Source organism: Delphinapterus leucas, chromosome 7, assembly GCF_059928025.1.
Source record: "Delphinapterus leucas isolate spDelLeu-1000000601 "Yukka" chromosome 7, BTC_Dleu_Yukka2, whole genome shotgun sequence".
In the NCBI taxonomy this organism is placed as follows: Eukaryota; Metazoa; Chordata; class Mammalia; order Artiodactyla; family Monodontidae; genus Delphinapterus; species Delphinapterus leucas.
Window position 1 is genome coordinate 108,106,234 of NC_143135.1, and position 26,888 is coordinate 108,133,121.

Here is a 26,888-nt window from a genome sequence, read left to right on the forward strand (position 1 = left end):
TCAGATCCCCCAATGATATACTGGTTGTTCTCGCTTAACCAGGTGACAAATAACATGCTTAATAAACTACAAATGATAAAGTACTGCAGAAAACCCCAATATCAATTTTAATACTTTAAAATGATTTATTAATCTGCTTTCACACTGCTTGCAGTGTCTGTTATTTCTCACGTTCCCATGACACACTGTGAATGAGGAGGGAGAAACTGACAAGGTGAGTAAAGGAAGGAAGGAGGCTGGCTTGAGGGATGTGATGAGTGGGCTCAGAATAGGCTGAATACAAGAAAAGACACCACCGCTCCAAGTCACAGACATGGTTCCAGAAATTTTCTAAATGTTCGTGAGCCTCTATTGCCAACTCCCCTTTCTAAAGATGCCAAGAGATCACATACTCTATGAAGGCATTTCTAACCCCCGTCCTTCTAAGAAAACCACTGATTCTATTGATCACCACTAACCCCCTCTAACATAGGCACGGAGTATTCAGCTCATGTTGTTGGATGGAGGGATGGAGGGACAGAGGGAGGGAGGGATGGAGGGAGGGAGAGATGGATGGAGGAATGGAGGGAGGGGGAGATGGATGGAGAGATGGAGGGAGGAATGGAGGGATGGGTAGTTAGATGGATGGATGGAGGAAGGGAGACATGGAGGGATGCATGATGGGAGGGATGGAGAAATAGAGGGATGGGTAATTGGATGGAGGGATGGATGATTAAATGAATGGATGGGTGGATGGATAGATGGGTGGATGGATAGATGGATGGATGATTAAATGAATGGATGGGTGGATGGATAGATGGGTGGATGGATAGATGGATGGATGGAGGGAGAAAGGGAGGGATGGAGGGAGGGATGGGGCATTGGTAGTTGGATGGAGGGATGGTTGGATGGATTCGTTTGCTGGTTTTCAGGGCTCTTTTCCTGGCTCAGCCACTCTATTCACCTGTGAATGCCTGCTCTCCAGCACAGGGACCAGGGCCACCCTCAGAAGGGCACAAGGTCTAGGACAACCCATCCTGGAGAGTGTGGGGTTTAGGCAAAATAATTGCACTTAAAAGGACACCTCACTCTTGGCAGCTTTCATTTAAAGGTAATAATTTTAAAATCAAATTTTGGGGCTTCCCTGGTGGCGCAGTGGTTGAGAGTCCGCCTGCCGATGCAGGGGACACGGGTTCGTGCACCGGTCCAGGAGGATCCCACATGCCGCGGAGCGGCTGGGCCCGTGCCATGGCCGTTGAGCCTGCGCGTCCGGAGCCTGTGCTCCACAATGGAAGAGGCCACAGCAGTGAGAGGCCCGCGTACCACAAAAAAAAAAAAAAAAAATTCAAATTTTGAAGACAGGTAGAAAAGGGGAGTGAGTGGCCCCCTTGTACCCCCACCACTCACCCAACCCAACGTGGCATTTCTAGTTGTTTCTCTGCCCAGAGATGAAGATGACAGAGACTGAGATCTTGTAGGTGCTTAAGTATGTGCCTGTTGAGTGGATTCAGAGGCTGCAGGTATCTCTCCAGAACTTAGGAAATGTGGAGGCACAGGCCCCGGGAGCAGACGGCCTGGGTTCACAGTCCCAGCACCTCCTCTCCCTGATGGGCTGCATGGCTTAGACAAGGTACAGGACTCCTTGTGCCTCTGTTTCCTCGGCTGTGAAATGGGAAATAATGCAGTGCCTCCCTCACAGGGCAGCTGGAAGTCAGATGATTTCTTTTTTTTTTTTTTCTTGGCCACGCCACACGGCTTGTGGGATCTTAGTTCCCTGACCAGGGATCGAACCCGTGCCCTCGGCAGTGAAAGCATGGAGTCCTAAGCACTGCAAGGCCAGGGAATTCCCCAAGTTGGATCATTTAACAGGGGAGGGTGCCTGGCACACAGCCAGTGTCTGCTACGGTCTGCAGCCAGCAGGCTGACATGCATCTTATTTGGCGTCAGAGGGAGCCGTTCGAACCCTGCTCAGCCACTGACCAGCTCTGCCTGGAGGCCTGAGTGAGGAAGTCACTGAGGTTCCCATCTGTGGGGCAGGAATGACCATATCCACACCCAAGAGCAGGTGAGAGCACCACATGATGAGATGCACAAAACTTCAGGCCCCAGGTTGCCGGAGCTCAGAAACAGTACGAACACTGATTACTGCACCTATGAATCACTGTAACTACTTGTCGTTAACGCTTGGGGTTCAAAGACTGATCGTCTCTTCCTATTTGACCCCAGCAGCCTGCACCTCACAGGCGTTTGTGTGTTTTGTGGGCCGGGTCACGGTCAAGAACAGAATGTACAAGGGAAGACCTGTTTCCTCGGGGCAGCAGTGGTTCTGGGGGCCTGGGCCTACATTTCTCTTAACAGTTATAGAGTCCAAACCGTCTAGGGCTCCTTCATTTCCTCCAAAACACCACAAACTGGAAGCAAAATTTGGGTAGAACTGCTTTGGGGAAAGAAGCAAACAAATTAAACACATGGAGAAATAAGGGAAGGAAGCAGAGACAGTGACAGAGGTGTGACAGGGACCAGCCTGAGGGCGTGACCTGCAGCTCAACCGGCAGAAGCGCGGCTGCACTTTGCTGGCAGGCCTGCGAACTCGAGGGGCTGCTTCTTGAATTCAGGTGTGAATGCTGTCACCGTGAGCACAAAGCAGGCTGCCTGCTCAGAAACCTATTAGCTCGTAAACAGCAATGTTCTGTAATTCCAGCTATTAAAAACAGCTTAAAGAGAAATCAAATCTCATTTAGTGGGGATTGCAGGGGTCTTCTTGGACTATTTCAAAGTTTCATATTTATCCAAGGAAACAGGCTCGAATTCTCCAGTGCTGGCTTGCTCGGTGGCAATGCCATTTCCAAGCTTATTAAACACCCATTTAAGGCACAGGGAGAACAGCTCGATGCTTTGAGACCACCTAGAGGGGTGGGATAGGGAGGGTGGGAGGGAGACGCAAGATGAAGGAGATATGGGGATGTATGTATACATATAGCTGATTCACTTTGTTATACAGCAGCAACAAACACACTACTGTAAAGCAATTATACTCCAATAAAGATGTTAAAAATAAATAAATAAATAAATAAATAAATGGACAAGGCAGGCTCGAGAACATCCCCCCCAGACAGCCAGCGGCAGGACTGCCAATGATTTCCTGAGTCCTGGGATACCACAGGGACAGGTGGAACTTTGCCTGTGATCTGCATATGAAACAAGGCTGCCTCTGCTTTGCTCCCAGAGAAAAGCAAGTGATCCTAATTAGAGGGAGGGTCTGTGGAAACCTCAATTCTGAGGTCAGGTTCATACAGAAGAAGAGTAAGAGGTCTCACAATCAGCAGAGCATTTAAGGCAGTTTTCCGCACGCCAACCGCCCCCAGCTATGTACCAATCGTTCAGACTGTGGCCACAAGCCCACAGGCTCTCAGAGGCTTCCTTTGTGGAGACGTCAGATCGCCAGCCTGAGGGTAGGAAAGCTGAGGTTTTCATAGGCTATCAATCATATCTACGTGCTAGTTTTTAAGCATCAACATTTCAAAAAGTCAGATAACATTTGCTTACTTGATTATCAATATATGTCTGTTCAGCAGCTAAGACCCATAAACGGCTCAGAGAAAGGTGACGTTACAAGTCAATCAGCTGCCAGGTGAGGACAGAATCGGGCCTCCACCGTCCAGGTCTGAGGGTCCCACAACCGCAAACCACCTGTCTTCCTTCCCTTGGAAGTGAAAGTCTTCATCTCAAAATCCTCTCGGTCTCGGGTTTCTCCGAAGTCCCCGCGCGGGTAGGCAGGCTTTACCGAAGTATCCCCTGCAGCCACTGGGTTGCAGGACCGCGTTTCTGTCTTGTATTTTTCTGGATTGGAAACCAAGTTTGCGTTGTTAGATCCTTTCAAGAATGTTGCCATTTGAATCCTTCCAAAATTACGAGTTTATGTGTCCACATGCCCAAGCCACAGAAGAGCTGCATTGCTAATGGGACTTGGAAAGGGCAGTGGGTCCTTCTCTGGGCCTGTGAGACTGAAGACACCCAGCAAGAAAGCCCCCTAAACCCCTGAATCGCCATCCACTTCCTGTGCACCTCCTTTTTCGTCACTGCCGATTACAGGTAGATCGGTGTCTGAGTAATATCGTTCCACTTTATAATCACACGACTACCACCTACTCTGATAACCTGTGTGCCACTCTAAGTGTGATTTCGCCTGCAGAACACTCAGTCTGCGCGAGGTCTCTTTGGGCGGACGGGCAAATTACCATCCACTTCGAGACAGAAACCGGCCTAGAGCCACATATGAAGGTGTGGACTGCTCCAGCAGGTACCACCCACTCGCCCAAGGTGAGACTCCCTGCTCAACACCCCCAGCCCCATAGCTGCCTTGGAGGAGAACGCCGCATTCAGCGACCTCAAACCCCCAAGCTTCCCACCAGGTCTTCTATATAAAGCCCACCTGCTCTAAGGGGTCCATTTTCAGAGCAGGAATTATTCTTTCTAAACTTTATAATCTCCATTGTCTTCTGTGATTAAAAAGTTCCCCCTCCTACAGAGCCACATCTAAATGGATTCTTATAGAAGCTTTGGAAGGGAAGAATACTAGCATCTTCATCTACAGGTGGGGAGAGAGACCAGAAGACCCACGCCGGTCACATGGGGGAAGCCAGCACTGTGGTTGCGAACTTGACGCCAGTACCAAGTGTGGGGTCAGAATGAAGAGACAGCACGGAGTTCGGGAAGCAGGGCTCGCAGGACTCAGAGACTCGGGTCCTAGCCCTGACTCCAGCACCTGGAATCCCCACGAATGTGCAATCAAAGTTCCCCAGGGCCTACAGTGTTCTCAACTTGACTACAATTTGGAGTTACAGGGAGAGCTTCAGAAAAACTGACGCCTGGGCCCACCCACAGCGTTCTGATGAAACTGGTCTGAGTAGCGGGAGGCTTTAACGGGCTCTCAAGTGATATTTATTTTGAACACAGTTGAGAAGTATGTCCCCTAAGGCTCAGTTTCTCCACTGTGAAGGAGAATGGCAGTCCATAAAATTATAGTCCTACCGGGAAAATACAAGGATCGGCTGTATGAGAAAATATAGGGGAAGGGAGTGATCTACACGTACAGTGATCTGCATCAGAAGAGACTAAGGAAGCATTTCAAAACCAAGCAAGATTGTTCCCCAAAATGGTTTTCTCTCTTAATAACTTGCCTGCAGTGATCTAACAGGGCCTTAAATTCTGACCCAACTTCAACCAACAGGATAACTTCGAATAGAAAACGTTCCTCTAAGTTTCCTAGAACAGAGTCCGACTTTGACATGAAGAAGATAAGCCTGCAGGCGTTGCTCTATGAACCACACTCTGATGCTTGCTCATCCACACCATCTGCTGGGCTCTGTGCTGGGCATTTGGAGGTGAGAGTGGAGACAGAAACGAGGCAGGCCCCTGCCCCTGTGAAGCCTGCAGCCTGATTACAGGAACACCGATGCCACCAGTGGTCAGTGCTGTGATCAGGCAATGGCCGAAAACCTAGAGAGGAACCCAGAATGGGGAGATGCGTAATCCTCCCAAAGAGTGATGGCTTTACAGTAGAGGGGATATTTGACCCGAGTCCTGAAGGCGGGGTAGGAGTCTGCCAGAGAGACAGGATGATGTGAAAAGCCATGGTGTGCTCAGACTCTCGTAGTTCAGTAGAGGGTGGAGAGGATGGTCCAGGCAGAGGGCAAAGAACTCTGCCTCCCCTGCTAAAGCATCTGGATTATTATTCCCACTTTACAGGTAAGAGAACTGAAACCCAAAGAACTTCAGTGACAAGTTCAAGGCCACATAGCAATGGAGAGTGAAACTGAGCGGGACCCTGTGGGGCTCCGGTGCACAAAAGCCTCTCTGTGTCCCCAGTTTCTTGATTACAGGAAATAGGCTTCATTTAGCCTCCAAGACCTTCCCTGAGTTCCTAAGGGCAGGTTCTAACAGTTGCTAATCAGGGAATGGAGGGACTTCAGAGACAAGGGAGGAGCAGAGGAGAAACCACAGTGCAGCCATGAGGCAGGGTCCTGGCGCCCCCTCAGGGGGTGCACATCACAACGTCTTTGAGCTGTTTTGCACATACTGAAACTCCCTCCAGGCGGGAGAAGTTAACTGTCTGCCACCCACGAGCACGTAGACCCCAGACCCGTTAGAACCAGAAGGCTGATGATGCCGACTCCCGCTTAGCTCCCCACCAACCAGTCAGAAGAAGGTCCACCAGCTGATCACGCCCTCTCTGAACCATTACTATAAAACTCCTCACGACCCCTCCAGGTCGGGACACACAGTTTTGTGGGCATTACTCTGCTGTGGCCTCCTTTGCCTGGCAAAGCAATAAAGCCATTCTTTTCTACTTCACCCCAAACTCTCTCTGAGATTTAATTCAGTGTGGGTGTACAGAGGCCTAATTTCTGCTACAAGAGTTAGATCTAGTCCTCAAGCAAAGAAGTGGCAAGGTCAGAGTTTCTATAGAAAGCTCATCCAAAGGGCAGTTTGAAGGAAAAGTTGACCAGATGTACAGGAGCACAGGGGCATGATGATGGAACTTGAATTCAGGTGGTGGCTGTGAGGGTGAGGTGAGGGATTGGATAGAGACATTCCAGAGTCTTAGGTGAGTTCAGTAGTGATGGTGCGAGAGACAACTGGGCAACTGGGTTACTGCTCAGACATAGTTCCCACCAAACGACCTTCTCTGCAGACCCAAACCTGCACTTTCTTTACGTGCTTACCTACTACTGCTTCCTAAACTCTGAGATCTACGCAAGTTGGTAATCACTTGAAATTTTTCAATTAAATGTAAAAAGAGAAAAAACAAGCAGATCTATTCTCTCTTCTGACTGCTCTATTGATTAAAATGAAGGTCTGTGCTGGGACTGCTTAACCGTGAGAAGCAACCTGGCTCAGATGGGGAACAGACCGTTAGGAATTGTTGGGTTGAAGGAAAAAGTGGAGACAATTTTTGCACAGACCCATGTGTGGGACTGTCGGTGTGTCTATCTGCAGCTACGTGGCCGCATATGGATCTATGCATGTCTATATTTAGGGGACATATGCCACATCCTTCAGTCAGCAGCCACAAGCCAAAGGCACAGGCAAGATTCCTGACGGAGTGGCACCATCCGCGGCTCTGCAGTGCTCACGGACAAGCGAGGGGATATTCAGATGACACGTTCGGCTCTCAAGAAGCCCCTGTCTGACATGTGAGTTTGGCAGAACCTACAACATTGTACTTCAAGACCATTCTCTGGGGAATTTGTAAAAACAAGTGGCATTAATATGTATGCCTCTAATTTCATCAAAGCGTTAGTTTGTGAGAGCTATTCTACATACAAGAAACCCTTTGCTTAAGAAAAAAGGGGGGGAGATTAAAAAAAGAAAATAAGAACTCTCTCTCAGCTGCTATTCTCCATCCCCCCCCCAAATAAAATAACCTACTGCTGATTCTGCAAGGCACATGTTAGAGTTTAAATCAGAATCAACCCATCTTTAGAAGAGTCTGAAATGAAGCATTTGTCCTCCACAAAGTTCCCGGAATAGGGTCAGTGTGGGGGGAAACTGGGGGTCGAAGGCCTTCCATGAAGACAAACAAGGAAAAATACAAGGGCTGGGGGCCTTGCCCCTGCTCAGACGGCTTGCTCTGTCACACACTCAGGAGCCGGTCATTCCGGTTAGCACTAACCTTTCCCACGTGACCCTGCATGAACGGCCGCCTACCTGCGCCCCCTCTGCCGCACCTCTGGCTCTGTGGTCGGCCCATCTTCCTTCCCTGACTCTATCCCTCTTTTCTCAGCCCACCTCCTTCCTCTCTCCTTGCCACCAGAGTATGGGACACCCGGTTCAGGTCCCTCGTTTGGTCCATCCATTTGCTGGGGCAGTGGGGACCTTTAGTGGTATCGTCTCACACCCCAAGGAGGTAGGCCAAGGGTGGGCATGGCCTTGTTTGTCTACAGACCAGTGGCTCTTGTTTGAGCAGAAGACACCCTATCTTCCAGGTCAAGTCTAAGGGAACGGAGACTCCACTGGAAGAGCTTTTGGAGCTGCGTCCCAGGATGGGATTCACATCTTCTCTCCTGGCCTTGAACAACTCCCCTACACTCTCTGGGCTTCAGCTTTCTTACCTGTGCGATGGTAATAATAACTGCTGGGATAGCAACTGTCAGTAGTGCCTGCAAATTGATTCACCCTCTGATGAAGGTAAAGATTTTCCGAAAATCTGGAAGCAGTTTTTGACTCGTTTAGCACCTGAGAGGGGATGCAGGCATTCTTCCCTCCTCAGGGGGTTGTGGCGAGGCCGAGATGACCACCCACATGTAAAACTCTTACAACAGCGCCCGGCATAGAGCAAACGCCGCCAACTCACTGTCCTTGTTCAGAGGCTGCTGAGAAGCCGTAATAGGAGGTAAATGTTCTCATAAAGAGTAAGAAACACCACGCCAGCACCTATGCTATTAAATACTGAGTCAAGAACAGGAGACAGAGATACAGACAGGGATGTGAGAAAGGACCTTTCCAAAATGTCCAGAAAAGGAAAATGGGCCACGTCATGTCCCAGGTGGCCCTGGAGGAGGGGCCCCGCGACCCTCTACAGCTTCCTTCAACCAGCCCTACGCGTCCCCCGACTGCTGTGGCGCTGCTCGTGCTGGTGCTACAGGGATGAACTAAGACGCGGACCCCATCACAGACAAGGAGCTGAGTGAGGGTCACGCCAAAGGCTCCTCCTGGCAGGGACAGGCAGGTCCTTGGACAGTCCCTGGCAAGGAGTAGGCATCCACTGTTTAACGAGTGAAACAATGGACTCAAGAATGAATGAACCTTCTAAAAATAACGAACACAAATCACTTGCATAGGCAACACTTTTGAGAAAAACTCTAATATGGAAGTCCATTAACCTTCTGAGCATAATTAACCTTTTATTTTAGTGCACATAAATAATTATTTGATACTCAGCACTAAGAACGTAGATGGTAAAGTACACGGCACTTCTGAATGCACATGGAATATTCTAGTTCCCAGAAATTTTTTTAATGTGTCTCTGACTGGAGAGTGATATATTCCATTTCTATTTTCTGCTGTCCTTTTTGGTAAATGTAACGTTTTTTAATAGATAAAATTTGATTTAAAAAAGAGTGACCTCTGATAATTAAGTTCCTAGAAAGTATAATAAAAACCTTAAAAAGTCTGTGAAAATAGATTAAATGATACACACAAAAGGGTTAATTGGCTGTCTCTTTAATTTGCTTTTTGCAATCAAGATTCCATCCTCCAGCTTAAACAGCTGTCAACAGCACCTACAAATTGATTTATCCCTTGATGAAGTTAAAGATTTTCTGAAAATCTGGGAACAGTTTTTGAAACCTTGCCGTTGTTTAGCATCCGAGGCATGGGAGCGGTTTTTTCCCCACTATTTTTCATCTTAGAATTTTAGCATCTGCATGAATTTGGAGAACAACTTGCCTCCTGAACACGTGAACTCAGAAAATGAAATAGAAGTTGCTTATCATGCTCTCAGGCAGGGTGAATTTTATCATAATGAAGCTGAGTGAAATTCCCAGATTGCCCTGGAGAGAGGAAGGTCTTGATACTCCACTTGTGGGAAAGTGGCTCTGAGCCAAAGATAGAGTTACATCAAACCTTGGTACAGGACAAACCAAAGTCTCTGCTTGCAGAAGCAAGGGATCAGTCCTTAACACAGGGGCTCTCCTGCTGCACAAAGGGAGCCTTGCTAGGTGGTCTTTAGTGGGGGTTTGGTGAGGGTGTGAAGAGGCTGGTTCCTAAACCCTTTGATTATTCAACCCCCAGTCGCATGTGTGTGTGCACGCGCGTGCACAGGCATATAAACGCCCATAAGTGTTCACCTCCGGTGCAGAGACTTGAGTTGATCCCAATCTCACGTATGGACACACCACCCCACTGGTTCATGCATGCTCCCATCTGTGTGTTCATATTCACTCCTATGTCCCCCCTCCCACAGGCAACCATGTAGACATCTCTGAGATACATGAAGGATAGACAGAGATGTGTACACACACACACACCTTTACATATGTGTATAAAACATGTTATTTGACCTGAATACCCATATTTTACTTCACATGGGTCGTATGGTGAGGTAGACCCCACCGCTTTCCCTCTGTGCTGAGCACTGTAGTTTTAGGACTCAGCCGTGCCATGCTGGGTAGGCCTGTTCTCTTCTACCTGAATGTGACCTCATAGCTCCCAATGCAGCTCCGACAGGCTCTCCTTATCCACTCACTCTGCCCCCACCTCTCCACCACCATGAACAAGGCTGTAAGGAACATCCTCGTGCACATGCCCAAGTTGGCCTGGAAACCCTTCTGGGGTGTAGCCCAGGAGGGAGCTGCCTGACCTTGGGGTGCATGGGTACTCAGTTTAAGCTGCGCTGCCAGACGGCTCTTCCAAATGGCAGCCTCAGTCTGCACTCCCACTAGGAGGCTCCCATATCCTCACGTTCCCTCTGACTTACTACTCAGCTTCCTGGTTACTGACCATTAAATGGGGGTTTTAGACTTTCTTTCTTTAATTTCAGGTGATTTTCGGCATCTCTTTGGATGCTGTCTGCTCCCATTTTGGTCTCACCCTATGCAGATTTCCTGTTTGTATCCCATCTTTCTGTCGAAGGGCCTGTGTTCTCTTGCTGAGTTGCGAGAGTGTCTAGGTGTTAATCTCTAGTCCATCCGTCATCACATGTATTACCTCTCAATCTGTTACTGTCCTCTGTATCTATGATCCCCTTTATTGAACAGATACCCTCAATCTCACAATAATCAAATTTTGCCTTTATGTACTTTTATGATTTTTATGAACTTTTAGTGTTTTTAAAAGTCTTCCTCAGACCTGGGTCACAAAGAGTTTCCTAATATCACTTTCTATTAAATTTAAAGCTTTACTGTTTATATTCAATATATAGGTCTTCAGTTAATCTGGAGGCTGCCTTTGTATACGGTCTCAGCTAGGAGTCCAGTTTTATTTTTCTCCATGTAGTAACCTAGTTTTCCTAATCACATCAAATAGAGAGACAGTCCCTTCCTGATTGTTTTTAGTACCACCTATAAAATATATGGGATAAATCTGGGTCCATCTCTGAGATGTCTGTTTTGCTCCTTTGGTCTATCTGTCTGTTCTTACACTCATGCCCGCGTATTTGAATTACTATGACTTTAGGGCACATCTTTTTTTTTTTCTTTTTTAATTAATTAATTTATTTATTTTTGTTTGTGTTGGGTCTTCATTGTTGCGCGCGGGCTTTCTCTAGTTGCGGTGAGCGGGGGCTACTCTTCGTTGCCGTGCACGGGCTTCTCATTATGGTGGCTTCTCTTGTTGCGGAGCATGAGCTCTAGGTGCATGGGCTTCAGTAGTTGTGGCTCATGGGCTCTAGAGCGCAGGCTCAGTAGCTGTGGCACACGGGCTTAGCTGCTCCGCCACGTGTGGGATCTTCCCAGACCAGGGCTCGAACCCATGTCCCCTGCATTGGCAGGCAGATTCTTAACCACTGCACCACCAGGGAAATCCCTAGGGCACATCTTAATACATAGGAGAGCAAAACTTTTCTTTTACAAAGTTGACTTAGCTATACCTGCATCATTTCCCTTTCAAATAAATTTTAGAGTAAGTTTATTGAGTTCTTTCTTAAGAAAACTACTAGTACTTTGATTGGAAATTTACTGATTTTATAGATTTAGAAATGTTGACATGTTTATTATAATAAATTATCATATTAAAAGTGTGAAGTGAGGGTCTTCCCTGGTGGCACAGTGGCTAAGAATCCACCTGCCAATGCAGGGGACACGGGTTCAAGTCCTGGTCTGGGAAGATCCCACACGCTGCAGAGCAACTAAGTCCATGTGCCACAACTACTGAGCCTGCACTCTAAAGCCCATGAGCCACAACTACTGAGCCCGCAAGCCACAACTACTGAGCCCACAAGCCACAACTACTGAAGCCCACGCGCCTAGAGCCTGTGCTCTGCAATAAGAGAAGCCAGCACAATGAGAAGCCCGTGCACCGCAACGAAGAGCAGCCCCCGCTCACCACAACTAGAGAAAACCCGTGTGCAGCAACGAAGACCCAACACAGCCAAAAATAAATAAATAAATAAATAAATAAATTTATTTTTAAAATGAGAAATAAAATAAAAAATTTAAAAAATAAAGGTGTGAAATGATCCACCATATAGTATTTGGATTGCATCTATATATACATTAATAGATTTTTATATTTTTTCCCATAAACATGTAGTGTATCCTTTGCTAATTACTATGTATTTTGCTTTTGGTTTTGGTTGTTATAAGTTGTATGTTAGATTTTTATAATATTCAAGTTAGTTAGTGCTAGTATTCAGAAATGCACTTGATCTTTTTAAGTTAGCTTGTGTTTAATAACTTTGCTGACATATGATCACATTATCTGCAAATAACAGTTTCAGATTTTCCTTTTACTTCACCTTTGATTTACTATTTACATTTATTCTTTCTTAAAAAGCATTTTGAAGCATCTGCTTTAATTCAGACTGCTCTGGGGGTCAGTTTAACTCCCAATATTGACTATTTCCAAGAGACTTGCATGGTGTCTTCCTTTGGGGGATATTTCAACATTTCCATTCATTTTGGAGAGTCCTGTAAAACTTCCAGAATTGACGAAAGTACCTACCCCAGTCTGTGGATGGAGAAATAAAAGGAGTTAAGAAAACATTTATGAAATGAGTACTGGAACTGTCCTTTCCAAATTAAAGGGAAGAAATGAATTTACATGTAAAGTTACAATTATAGCTCTTTCCCGAATGCCCACGTAAGGAGTGACGCATTCTGCTCTGTCCACACAGAGATAAACAGCAGGTAAGACACATGCTGTTTTTCCAGTGGGTGCCACATTCTCTCCTAACAATTCTCTCTATATTATCTCATTTCACCCAACAGACCTGTGAGATGGGTTCTGTCATTGTCCCCACTGTACCTTTGGGAAAACAGAAGCGGGAAGAGGTTAAATACTTTGCCAAAGGTCACCCGGCTAGCGAGAACCAGAGCCAGCCGTCTGGTCTCCGGAGTACGGGCTCTCAGCTCCTCGCTGGCCCTCTGTCCCGCGCACCTGGCCAGGCTCAGGAGGAAAGTGCGGCATCTAACAGCCGTGGGCCGTGAGCAGCACTTCCTCACCTTTATGAGCCAGGGCTGCTTTAACAGCCTCTTCAACACAGCTAAGGAGAACAGGGGATACTCCTTCATGCTCTCTGCTTCTTCTCCTCCCTGCAGTCCCACTGGCATACCCTCCACACCAAAACCATCAAGTACTCCCACTGTCCCAGGAAAGCCCACCCACAGAACGAGAGAGAAAAGGGAGGAGAGGCGGTCTCCACAGGCTGCTGCTTTCCATCGGCTGCAGCAACGATCTGCCTGTCCCCAGCGGGAAGGGAGGGCAGGGTCACAAGCTGGGCCAGAAAGACAACTTTCCAGCATCTCTGATTAGGGCTTCCTAAGAGAAGCGTTATTATTTTGTTCTGAGTATTGAAGATACCTAAGTTAGACACAGCTATATTCAAATATGAATCCCTCCTCCCCAACACCTCCCAAAACTCCAAATATAAAATACAGAGAGGAACATTCTGGTTTATAGATATTCTGATTATAAACATGACTGGTTCTTTCTGTTCGGATAAGAGAGCAATGGCTAGGTAATAGCCTATTGTCTGTCTGCTAAAACAGAAGTCTTTTTAAATTATAACGAGGCATGTTTAATGGTGCACGGATAAGCTGGGCGTTTACAGCTACATTTGCTTCTGACTTGGAAGCAGAGGTATCCGAGGTTACAGTGAAGGAAGAGGCTCGGTGTGGCTGAGGCTTTGCTGAAGGGATGTGGAAACTCGCTTGTCTCAGGTTAAAGAGTGTGAAATATGCGTTTCTTCACACGCACACACCACTCCTCACGCATGTTCTTCCCCCATGAATCAATAAGACCAGGTTTTGACAGAGTCCTCAGACACCAGAGTTTCTATTCTCAAACCATCACTGTGTTCACCACTGCCAGAAATAAGTCACCTCAGCAAAATCTAATGGTGGCAATTTTGTGATGCATAAAATTGATTTATGCTTACAACCAAACTGTATTTCCCTTGATAATTTATGCTCAACAATTTAACATAATTATTTGTGCCACAATTTCAACATTTCTGCCTTCCTGTCAACTCTGGAGTACAAATACACACACACACACATACAAAACAAAAAACACATTCTGAAGGATACTTCAGAGGCAGGATTTAAAAAAAAATCAATGTCATAGCAGCCTCTTTTGTATCTTGTTGTGACAAGGCTGAATTTAAACAGCCTAGGAAGTCAAAACAAAAGGAGAAATATCGATACATATTAACTTAATCAGGCAGCTCTGCTCTGCCACCCTCGCCTACGCTTGAATTACACTTCCACCGCCATTCCCACGGTGCTATCGGCATTCTTGTAACTTCTCCACAAATGTCTGCAGTCTTTGGCGGCCGTGGTCATCCAAGATGAAGGGTGGCTACAGGCTTCCAGACATGATCTTTGCGTCTGTATGAGATTTTGTCACTACCACTTTAGGAAAATCGCTCCCCAGGCAAGCTCTGCTTCACTTTGAATTCGCACTCTTAAAACGTCTTTCTTCCAGCAAATGCTTTTCCCCTCGTCCCCCAACGGCCTTCCAGCAGGAACTTCATTGTCTGCTGTTCTGCATAAACTTCTTTGAAAAGAAAACTCAATAAAAGACACGTTAACCCAAATGAATGCCTCCCTCACTGGTCCCATCAAACCCTAGGTGTGTACACAGGACTCTGAATCCAGTGCCTGATTAAGGCACCCAGAGTCAGAGTAGAGAGACAGGCATGCCAAGCAGAGACCACGTACACTTGACCTTTTAAATGAACACTCGCTGCTTTTCGTTCATGCCGGTACGTTCTGTTCTTTTTCCCCAAAAAGGTAATTAGAAGAGACACTCCAATGGTCTTATTAAGCACAGAAAGTGTTCACCTTATTATATACGAAGACGTCCCTGCTGGTCCATGAATACCCTGGGCTGTTTCCAGAGTACTGACGGGTGAGCAGCCAGCCCTTCCCACGCTCTCATTCACTGCCTCTGGAGACCCAACACCCAACCTGCAACGGCCCCGATGAGCATCTTCTGGTCGTGGAAACAAACGGAGCTCAGGGCACCCCTGAGCACGGACCCAAGTGGAGACTTATGACCAGGATGCATCACTTGCAGGGCCAAGAGCAAGTGAAAATGACGATGACGGCACAGGTCTCAGGCCCATGAAGCCAGCCTGCTGCTCCATCAGCCTTTCCCTTGGAAACACCCAGAGGAGACAGGACTTGGCCACATTACCACTGAGGCCCAAATGGGAGACTGTAGGGAACCTTCCTAAGCTTCCCAAGAAAGCTTCCTCCACTCACCCAGCAAACACTCCAAATCAGTATTCCCTCCTTCTTGGGTAAAAGAGGTCCAACAAGAGGGACTTCCCTGTCGGTCCAGCAGTTAAGACTGCGCTTCCAATGCAGGGGGCGTAGGTTCGATCCCTGGGCAGGGAACTAAGATCCCATATGCTATGTGGAAAAAAACCCCCAAAAACTCTATGCCTGTCGTGATAGTTACACAACTCTGTAAATATACCAAAAATCACTGAAGTGTACAAGTAAAGCAAGTGAATTGTATGGTATGTAAATTATAACTCAATAAAAATTTAAAAAAAGAAGAGGTACAACACGAGCTTGCCTTTGAGAAGGAGTTAAATGCACTTAAATTCCTAAGTGCCCAGTCTCTCTAAAATTCTATTTTTTAGAAGAAAACAATTTGAGCGCTACCCTAGCGCTCAGATTTCTGGGAAGACATAGGAACCGACCCCCGTCTCTTTCCACATCCTCTCACTGCAGTTACTTCCCAGGGGAAAAAATGCATACATGTTGATTTCTAAAACGACGAGGATATCCAAACTTATGTAATTCTTCATATAAATATGAATATTAAAACAACCAGGACTTGGAAACCATCACCCTTTAAAATGACACAAAAAGAGGAAAATGTACTTAATACTTCTATAAATCCCAGGACGCAGTTGAACCAATCCTGTAAGAGTGGGTTTCGTATTGTTTGTTACTGTCAAAGATATGAGAGAACCAAATTCAAGCCTTTCCAGTTTGACCTTTCTTTCCAATGATTTAAAGGTGCCATACCATGGGGTGGTGCAAACTGTCATCTTTGTTAGAAACTCAGCTTCAGTTTTTCTGAGGACTACGTGTAGCAGAAGCCCAATCTAAAGAATTTGGTAATAATTAGGGCACAAATATTGCCTATAGGTCACCTCCTGTTAATTGATTCTATTAACAAAACTCCATGCAAAGTTCCAAAATATTTCTATGTAATTATGACTGATGGTCAGATAGCTAGAGAGATAGATAGATTCCTTCAATAGTTCTTTATTGAGTTCCTACTGGCCTTGCAGCATGCCATTTCATTCTAAAAATGAATATAGGTATATAGAATACAGAAAAATAAATATCAGACAAATATATTGTATATATGACATACTTACAATCTAATAAGGAAATGAATATGTAGCTAAATAACTACAGTATGGGATGTAAAGAGAAACAGCAATAAACGGCATAAGAGGACCACAGATTTGGTGTTGCAGGAGTTCAGACAGGGGAGATAATACTTCCCCATGAGGAGATCTTCAGAGATTGCCCACGGAAGAACTACCATTTAGCTATTCCTTGACGTACAGAGGAGAATGTGGAGCAGGCGTGGGGGTGGGGCCTTCCAGCCAAAGGAAGCAGCATCAGCTGGACCACTGCCACCCAGAACCCCGAGGAAGCATCCAGGAAGTAGCCATCTGGTCTATCCCTTCCCTTCTCTGTTGTTTTTCGCAGAAATCGACACTCGGGTCCCCTTCCTCCTCTCCCCAGCTCTCGGGAGCCTGGCTCCTGCTCCTACCTTCAACTGAATATGTTTTCAGAAAATGCCGCCAGAGCTCTTAAATGTCGAACATAATGGGCAGTTTACAATCCCAATCTCATTGGATCTCTTTGCTACGTGTTAGGTAATTAATCACTTCTTCCTTCCTGAGGCGGCCGTGATCCTACGTTCTCTGGCTCTCCTAGTCCCTTGGACAGTTCCTCCTCTGGCCCCTTCATGGGCTCGTCTTCCTCCATCTGCTCTGCAAAGGCTGCCATTCCACAGGGTTCTGTCCTCCACCCACTGCTTTTCTCACTCCACATGCTCCCTGGGTAACCACAGCCATTCTCGTGATTGTAATTACCATCTATATGCCAGTGGCTCCTAAATCTATATTTCCAGGCTTGGCCTCATCCCCTGGGCTTCAGACTCATATATCAAAGCTCCACTTCAAATCCCACAGGCAACTAAAAGTCAACATGTTGGAAATGAAAATCATTAGTTTTTTTCCCTAAGATGTCACCTCCTCTTATATTTTCTGCCTCAGTTGGAGTTTGCTGATTTTACTCGCTATATAATAATTCTCAAATCTGCCCCCTCCATCCTGTCACTCCTGCCAAGTCCTGGCTCGGGACCTTCTCAGCTCTGCCCTCCCCAACTCATCTCATGGCCTCACACTCACCTCTGAACATCTGCCAGAAAGAACCTAGCATCACACAGACACACACACACACACACACAAACACACACACACACTCACACACATGTCCTTGCCAGCTATACATTTCTTGGGAATAAGATCCAATTTTCTTAACGTGAAATACAAGGCCCTTTGTGATCTTTCCATCATAGAAGGGAGAAGTTCTGAAACCAGCCAGTGAGCAACACATGAAGGATTTCTGGGCGGCACCAAAGGCCCAAAGGAATGGAAAGAGCATGACTTTTTAGACGTATTTGCCTGGCAAGACGTCTCAGCACTACCCAAAGGGGTCAGTATAGATGCAGAGAAGGTGGACAGCAGGACTGATCCAGGATTCCCGTGGTGGAAAAACAAAGGGTTTGGGACACTGTCCAGCAAGCCACTGAAATGTAAAGGGATGGTCCACAGGGTCCAGGCTTGATGGAGAGAGTGAAAGGGAGAAGACGAACAGGTTGGCAGAAGACAATACTAGAAATAAAAGACTGGCACTTTCAATGAGACTTAAGAGGAATGAAGATCACAGCAAAGGGAGACTATAGTCAGGTAGAGGCGCCACCTTTATTCAGGCAAGACGGAGACAGAGCTCTTCCAGGTAAACACGATTGTAGCTGCAGTTGGCTTTAGCACACAGGTGGTGTGACGCGGAGGTGAAGGACACCAGTGTTTGAGGAAAAGCTGTGACCCCTGAGGCTCGAAGGTAGGGTGAGCATTTACCACCGTATTCATTCCACTGGGTTATAAATGTCTCTCTATGCGTCTGTCCTTACCAGACAAAGAGCTACTGGAGGTCAAGGACTATGTATATTCCAGCTATGTCCCCAGCACCTAGCACAGTTCCTGGGACAGAGTGAAAGTTCAGCAAAGCATACAGTGAGTGACAAAGGCCTGGAAGTGGGGGACTCTGGGGCGTATGCAAGGAGCAGTAGAATCTAGCTGGTTCAGAGGCTTGAAAATAAAGAGTGAGAAGGATGTTGGGTAAATGTCCTGAAGATAAGGGTGTCCTGGGACAGCAGGCCGCAAGGTCATGATTTATGAGAAACGTGCATTTGGTCTTCATTCCCATTTCTGCCACAGAGTTCCTAAAACCCTTGGAATTTGTGTTTTCTTTTGCTAATGAGGTGGCTTCTGGAAAGCGCCCAAGGAAGGGGCTGGTTGCCAAGGGAACAAACCCTGATAGAGGGTTGGAACTTCCAGCCCCACCCCCTGATTTCTGGGGAAGGAAGAGGGGATAGAGGCTGAATCAATCGGCTTATGGTTTAACCACTCATACCCATGTCTCGAGCCTCCACAAAACGCCAAAAGGATGGGGTCTGGAGAGCTTCCAGGCTGGGAAAGGCCCCCATGCTGGGCCCAGACTCCCTGGGGATAGAGGTCTTTGTTTGGGATCTTGCCCTTCATATCTCTTCACCTGGCTGCTGATCTGTATCCTTTCCAATCCTCTCTAATAAACCCGTGATCTAGTGAGTAAACTGGTTTCCTGAATTCTGTGAGCTGCTCTAGCAGATTAATGGAACCCAAGGAGGGGGTTGTGGGAGCCACTGATTTTAGGCATTCGGTCAGGAGCACAGGTGGCACCCTGGACTTGAGACTGGCATCTGGGGGGGGGGGCAGCCTTGTGAGACTGAGCCCGTGCACTGTGGGGTCTGACGCTGCCTCTGGGTAGACGGTGTCAGAGCTGAGCTGAATCCTACGACACCCAGCACGTGTCGGAGCGTCACCTGGTCCTGTGGGGAAATCACCACCCCAACACTGGAGCTGGGTGCAGAATTGTTAAAAGCCCAGGAAAGCACGCTTTATTTTGTCGTCAACTGGAAGTCACTAAAGAAGAAATGGAAGCTCATCAGTGCTATGTTCACAATGATGATTAATATTTATGACCCTAAAGCACAGCACAATGCCACCTTCTCCATCACCAAAGAAGGATGATGTCGTGCTTACCAGAGTAGGCCTGTCCCAATAAGTATATTGCTTTCTATTGTCATTCTTTGGAACTAGAAGTCTTCCTTCTCCATTCAGATGATGGTGACACAGCCAAAGCTTACTGAATACCTTCTATGTATGAAGCCCTAGGCTAGGTACCTTCACAAATGCTATTTTGCTTCTATTCAAAAGATCAGTCTGATAAATCAGATTTCTAAATGATACTAGACAATGAACATAATATTTACATATCACAGGATCTCTGAGACCCAAAGATTCAAAGCCACACACAGGATTATGCAGAGTTTTTGTTTGTTTTTTAATGAAATTGCTTCTATTCAAAGGCTTGGTATATAGGTAGGAACAGAAATTCATTTTCTATAAATGGAGAAAATGAGATTCAGGAAGATTTAGTAATATATGAAAGGGCACAGAGAAAGAAGATAAGGAAGCCCGAGTTGGAACTGGCTGCAGCTCTGAGTGGTCCTCTGTTGGCTCCATGATTTAGATGTAAACTTTACCAGCTCTTGAAACGTGATCTCCGTACAAGAGACAAGTGGGAAACTGGCCATTCAGCAAAATACGGTGCAAGGGAAGCAGGCTGCTGGGTGAGTTCCATCATTTATTACCACGCTGGTCCTGAATTTTCACACCTAATTAATCAAGCTTGCTCTGTAATCACTTTTCTACGTGTGGTGTTGGTGGATTTTACAGCTGCAGTTTTAATGAGCTGCTGTTCCTTTTGACATTTGGAAATCTAATCTGGAAAAATGATTCCGTGACTTGTAAAGACCTTTCATTTTATATGTTTAGCCATGTGGCTTTCCAGGGTCCTTGGAGCAAACCAGGGGCAGCCACAATCCCCATAGAGCTGCAGTCACGCCAGCACATGGCAGGCCAATTCCTATGGCATTCCCAAACAGATGTGGCTGGCAGCCCGGAGAGCTAATGAGAATTAATACTAGTGACTGCAAACACCTAGGAAATAAATGGGAATGTGCAACTCGACTTATGAGAAGATGATATTTGAAAACCCAAAAGTTTGCATAAAATACTAGAAATTCTGGAGGCCATCCAATCTTAGGAAACAGAAAGTTATCAGGGTGGATTGAGCAAATATATTCACTAAAAATAGGAAACAACAATCGAATTCTAGAAATATGTCAGCTACCAAGAGAGAGAAACAGCGTGAGAAGCAACATTTCCACTTACAAGGAACATTAATTAATATTCTATAGCCTATGTAATTCTTGTAATTACTTCTCTGAGATTGGGGTGTTTTGCTGAGAAAAGAGGTCCTAGAGGAAATACACATGTCCAAATACGTTATTCCTGTGTGCGTGGCGCGTGTGGATGAGGCTGCACGGGCATTCTTATTCCCATCACACCGCCCCCGACCGGCACTCCAGGCTTAGAGCCTGGCAGTCACGGCTCCACCAGGCTGCTCACCCGAGGGACTGACGGTCCCGAGCTGGAGGAGGCGCTCTGGAACCAGGACAACTGCCCGCCCCAGTACTCTGCGGCGGAGTGGTGCAGCCCCTGAATGAGACTGATAAACAACTGTTCCTTTGAATCTCACAGGATTCATAAACTGCGCTTGTCATGCAGCTCTCTGCAGCGTGGTCTGATTTAATACTTCCCAGATCACACCCTTTTCCCTCTCGCACCTTGAACTATTGCCTGTCACCTTAACTGGTAACTGTTCGCACAGCCTCCCATCCTTGCTTTCTTCTCTGTGGTCTTCCTCAGTTCATCAGCAAATGAAAAATCCTCAGCTATGAAACCAAACGATCGATTTTGGTTGCTAGGAGGGAAGACATCAGTCTAGAAAAACTGAAGCTGAAGGGTCAGAATTTGCTAACACCATTTCAAGCTCAGAGCTCATAAGTATTCCAAGGTGCAAGGGAACTTTGCAAATAGTCTGAAAACAAACCGAATCAAGGCCTGGCTCTGCAGCGGATGGTATTTCAAAATGGCACCACTGACACGCAAGGTTTGAAACAATACATGGGAGTATTCTGTGTTGTGTCTGAAAAACTACACACAAACATACACACCCAGGGCTTTCCTGGTGGCGCAGTGGTTAAGAATCCGCCTGCCAATGCAGGGGACACGGGTTCGAGCCCTCGTCCAGGAAGCTCCCACATGCCGCGGAGCGACTAAGCCTGTGCACCACAACTACTGAGCCTGCACTCTAGAGCCCACGTGCCACAACTACTGAAGCCCACGTGCCACAACTACTGAAGCCCGCGCGCCTAGAGCCCGTGTTCTGCAGTAAGGGAAGCCACCGCAACGAAGAGTCGCCCCTGCTTGCCGCAACTAGAGAAAGCCCGCGCACAGCAACGAAGACCTAATGCAGCCAAAAATAAAAATTAATTAATTAAAAATAAAAACATACACACCCATAGTAAACGCATGGACTGTCTCTGAAGGGAACACATGAAACTAGCAGCAGCACTGCCTCCGTGGAGAGGAACAAGATGCCAGAAGATGGGAGAAGGAGGAAGATGTGCTTTGCACACTACATATCCTTTCACCCATTTAAAATTTTGTTCCATGCACAAATATGACTTGCAAAAAATAAAAACCTCCTTTTCAATGGCAGTTCTCACACCAACAGCTAAGCCACCTAGTTCTCAGCCCCAGGTCCAAGACTGAGGAATGTGTTCCTTTGCCGAGAATGCCCACCACCCCACCTGCATCTTTCACCCAGTTCACACTCTGGACCCTCCCCATTCTTAAGGCTGTCTTCTGGGATCCTTTGGGGATCATCCAGTTAGTCCCTGGTTCTCAAATATCAGATGAAGAACTGGCTCAAAGTAAACACACATGCTTTCCAGGGTCTCCTTGCTTTCTAGAGACACAATAAAAACCAAAATCTTTTTATAAGAAAACACCTCATATGTTTCTAAGTTTTCTTACCCAAAAGGATGCAGTCGCAAAGAGTTAGTCTGAAAACATTCCTTCCAGGTAGGCTTTCAAAGCCACTGGGAGTGTATTGCTTCTTTTTTTCTCCAACCCTCCCCATGCCACTGCCAACACCACTTTGCTCTGTGAATCACTCTACCATCCCCAGTTACTCCCTTCCCAACAGGATTAGGGAATCCAGAGTTAAACATTTGGTTGGTTTGGGGCTTGCAATGCCAATCTGTCCTGGGAGAAATTAGTCTCCAATCAGGGGCACCACGGAGAACTCAGAGCAGCTGGACTTCCTGAGGCTGGTGGCACCTGCCACCGTGTTCACTGATCCATAGGGATTTCTGAGTCTCCCCTAACAGTTCAGGAATTTTAGAAACTAACCTCACTATGACCAAACCATGAAATTGCAAATTTAAAATTTGTCAAGAAACCAAGTCCTGGAGGAGACTAATGCAGCTCTGCCCCGTCTGCATCCTCTCCATCAACACCCGAGCCTCAGGCATAGGAGACCAAGCTGTCCGCCCCGAAGGCATCCTGTCCTGGCTCTCAGAATACAGGTGTAGACGGGGCAGGTTCTGGCCTGTCCACAGCACATCCGTTCGCCCCAAGGGAGGCTCAGCTTCCTGGCCCACAATCAGGGTGGGGCAAAGCAGTCAGTTCAGACTCTGTTCATGACTTTAGTCCTCATCTCTCTTTCCCCCACTCTGAGCGTATCACTCTCCACACCTGAAAATCCTGTTAATGGTTGGCAATTTCCAAGATAAATTCCAAACTGCTTCTCATGGCATCTCGTGTCTTCCGTGATCAGGATGCTGTCGACGTAATCGGCTTCACCAGCCAAAACCCCCCACGTCCACGTCAGCCACGTGGACCCGCATGCCACCCACTGCCCTCAGCATCCCACTGGACCCCTGCTTCATCCCTCATGACCACATATTCAAGTAATTCCAATTCACCTTCTAAGATTAGAGACAGACAAATATTGCATGATATCACTTATATATGGAATCTTAAAAAAAATGAATGATACAAATAGACTTACATACAAAACAGAAACAGACCCACAGACATAGAAAACAAACTTGTAGTTACCAAGGCGGAAAGGGGGAGAGGGATAAATTAGGAGTTTGGGATTAACATATACACACTACTATGTATAAAACAGATAAACAACAAGGACCTGCTGTATAGCACAGGGAACTCTACTCAATATTTTATAATAACCTATAAGGGAAAAGAATCTGAAAAAAAAAATATATATATATATATACACACACATGACTGAATCACTGTGCTGTACACTTGAAACTAACATGACATTGTAAATTAACTATACTTCAATTTTTAAAAAGATTTAAATCAAATATCATCTCCCCTGGGAAGTCTTTTGTGATTTCAATGCCCATCTTCTATGCTTGCTACCTTACGTCGGAATTGTCTGTTTCGTGTCTGCTTCTGTCTGGTCTATGCATTCTTTGATGGCGTGGCCATATTTAATCTGGGATTCCAAGAACCCAACATGGCACCTGCGAAGTAACTGACACTAAGTATATATTTGCTGACATTGAGTGTGACGGTTCATAGTGCTGGAGTCATGCTGATTTAGGTACAAACTTCACCTCTGCCACTTACTAAGCAGACGTGGGCAAGTTACTTAACATCTGAGTCTCAGTTTCCTCAGCTCCAAAATGGTGAGCATACTACCTATTTTACAGGTTGTTGTAAGGATACATGAGCTAATATAGGTAACATGCTGGGCAGATAGAAAGTACTCAGCAAATGTCGTCTCTATTGTTTTGTTCAGCTATATACTGGCTGTGAAATCTTGGCCAAGTTTCTTGTCCTAAGTCTCACTTTTCTCATCTCTAAAATGGGGATAGTAATAGCTTTCAACAAATTGGATTACTGTGAATTAAATGTCATAATCCTTGAAAAGTACCTAGCAAAGCACCTGGCAGGTAGTAAGAGTTTATTGTTAATATGCTGAAGAACTCTGAAAGGACCCTGTGGTTGGAGTTGATCCATGCCTTAAAAGAAAGAATTAGAGGCAGAAACATGAGGCAAAGTGGAAAGGGAGTTTCTTTCAGGTTGTTGTATCAGCTGTGAGAAGCATTTGTCACCCATACCACCCCCTGCCTATTCCCTCCCCCCACACAAGCCAGGGCTCTTTAAATTGAGATCAAATGACAAGCTGTACGCAAAAGGGAAGGAATAAAGCAGCTGAGAGGCATCACCCAAGAAGTCAGCGTGTGGGCGGAGGGGACCCTGGACCACAGTTTTCAGTTGGCCATGGCTGTGTCCTGAATCCAAAGATCTTCTCTACGTTCCTGAGGCACCCAATTCCTCTCTTGGGGGAGGCTGGAAGAGCTCCTTGTTAAGCTAATAGGCCACTAACTCACTTCCAGGTGAAGGGGGTACCCAGAGGGCTGCCTCACCTGCCTGTCTAGATGATTATTCAAATGAAGGGTGTCGGGCTCTTTGGACAGAGCCAGTAGTGACAGCTTGACAGCTGCCGGCTGGTAGGAGGGCAGGGGAGTAGGCAGAGGGTTCCTGAGAGAGAGAGGGATAGAGAGAGGAGAGACAGAGACAGACAAAGATAGAGACAAAAAGACAGAGAGAGAGAGAGGCAAAGAGTCTGATGCTGCAGGATTATTCCTGACTCAGTGCAAGGGTAGCTCAGACTCAGGCACCACACACACCAAGCCCTTCATGGCAGGAATGGAAAGTACTTGTGTTCCTGCCCTTAACTAACCTTGACTGGCTGCATATTTGAGCAAATGACCCTGCTGGGAAGCCTGACCAAGTATGCTTGGCTTATTTCCAAAACCCTTCTACAGAGGAGCCTTCCTGTTATTGCTACTCCAATCAGCTTCTTCTTTTCCTGCCTCTCACCAGTATTCGTTCTGGAGATTTTCAAGAATGTAATACACTTACTGTTTATATTCACACATTATGTTATCATGAGACTATGTCTTGTCACTAATAATTTCCAGAAATATTTTAATAAGAACATAATTTCTCACTTAATGGCTGTGTTATGGATGACAGCTCACTTCTTATTGGACTGTTTCTATTTTTTCACTCTTTGTACTTTATGATGTGACGAACAGCCTTGTTCATAAATTTTGCAACACCTTATTTTCCTGGGATACCTCCTCCGAAGTAGAATCAACAACATGAAATGTTAGAAATTTCTAATCTCCATCTCTGCTTCACACTTATGAGCCTTGGCTCCTACATCATTGCACACAGAACAAACAGCACGTGGAAAAGGTCCAGGTTTAATTGCACAAGGCTCCACACCACTGGCTCAGCCCAGAGCACCATTCTTAACTTTCAGCCTGGTTAGTTTCAATACCTACCTCACTGAGTTTTTGAGAAAATTAAAACACATAACAAAAAACACACACGATCACTATCACTGCAATAGATGCAAAGAAAAAACCTGACAAACTTTGATATCTATTCTTGGCTTTAAAAAAAAAAGAAAAACCTATTAGAAAATTAGGAATAGAAGGAAACTTCTTCACCCTTAACTCAATAAGGAATGTTTGCCAGAAAATGAAAGGCCATCTAATACTAAATTGTGATACATCAGAACACTTCTCATTAAAGTAAAGAAGCTCATTTTCAACATTTCCAAACGGCCTTGTAATGGCGGGGGGGGGGGTCCTATATATGCAATAAGATAAACACTAAGAAGAAGAAAACTGTTATTATTTATTAAATACACAACTGTCTGCCTAAACAGTCCACAAGAATGATTTTAAAACTATTAGAGTCAACTGACAGCAGTTCACCAAGACGGGAAGATCGACATCGAAAGATCTGAAGCAACGTTAAACTAGAAAGTTGTAACAGAAACATTCATATTAAGAAAAATTATGACTAAGCCTTATATGAAATGAGTCAGACCTATATGAACCAAACCCTATGGCTTTACTGAAGAAAACAGAGACCTGGGCGCGTGGAAAGGCATGCCATGCTCCTGCACAAGAAGGAAGACGCCTTGTCATGATATTCTCCTTAAATTAGTGTATGAACTTAATAAATTCTGCCACCTCAAAAATCCCTCTAAACTTTTAATGAGATGTTTAAGCTGATTTAAAAAATCAATCTTCATAATAAATCTGTAAAAATAGCTGACAAAATATTGAAATGAAGAACAATGGGTGGAGATTTTCCTGACAGGACACAGACATTGTACAGAGCGACTGTAACTAAAATAGTATGGAAATGCCACAAAATACCCAAGTAAACCTTGGAACCCATACCCACAATGGGAACTTGGTATATGATAAAAGTTATATATCAAGTTAGTGAGGAAAGGCATGGATTCTTTAATAGTGTTAAAACCATTACCTATCAGTGAGAAGGCATTTGTTACATCTCCAAAAACATACAGGAAAAAAATAACCTCCAACAGATAAAAAGCTACATC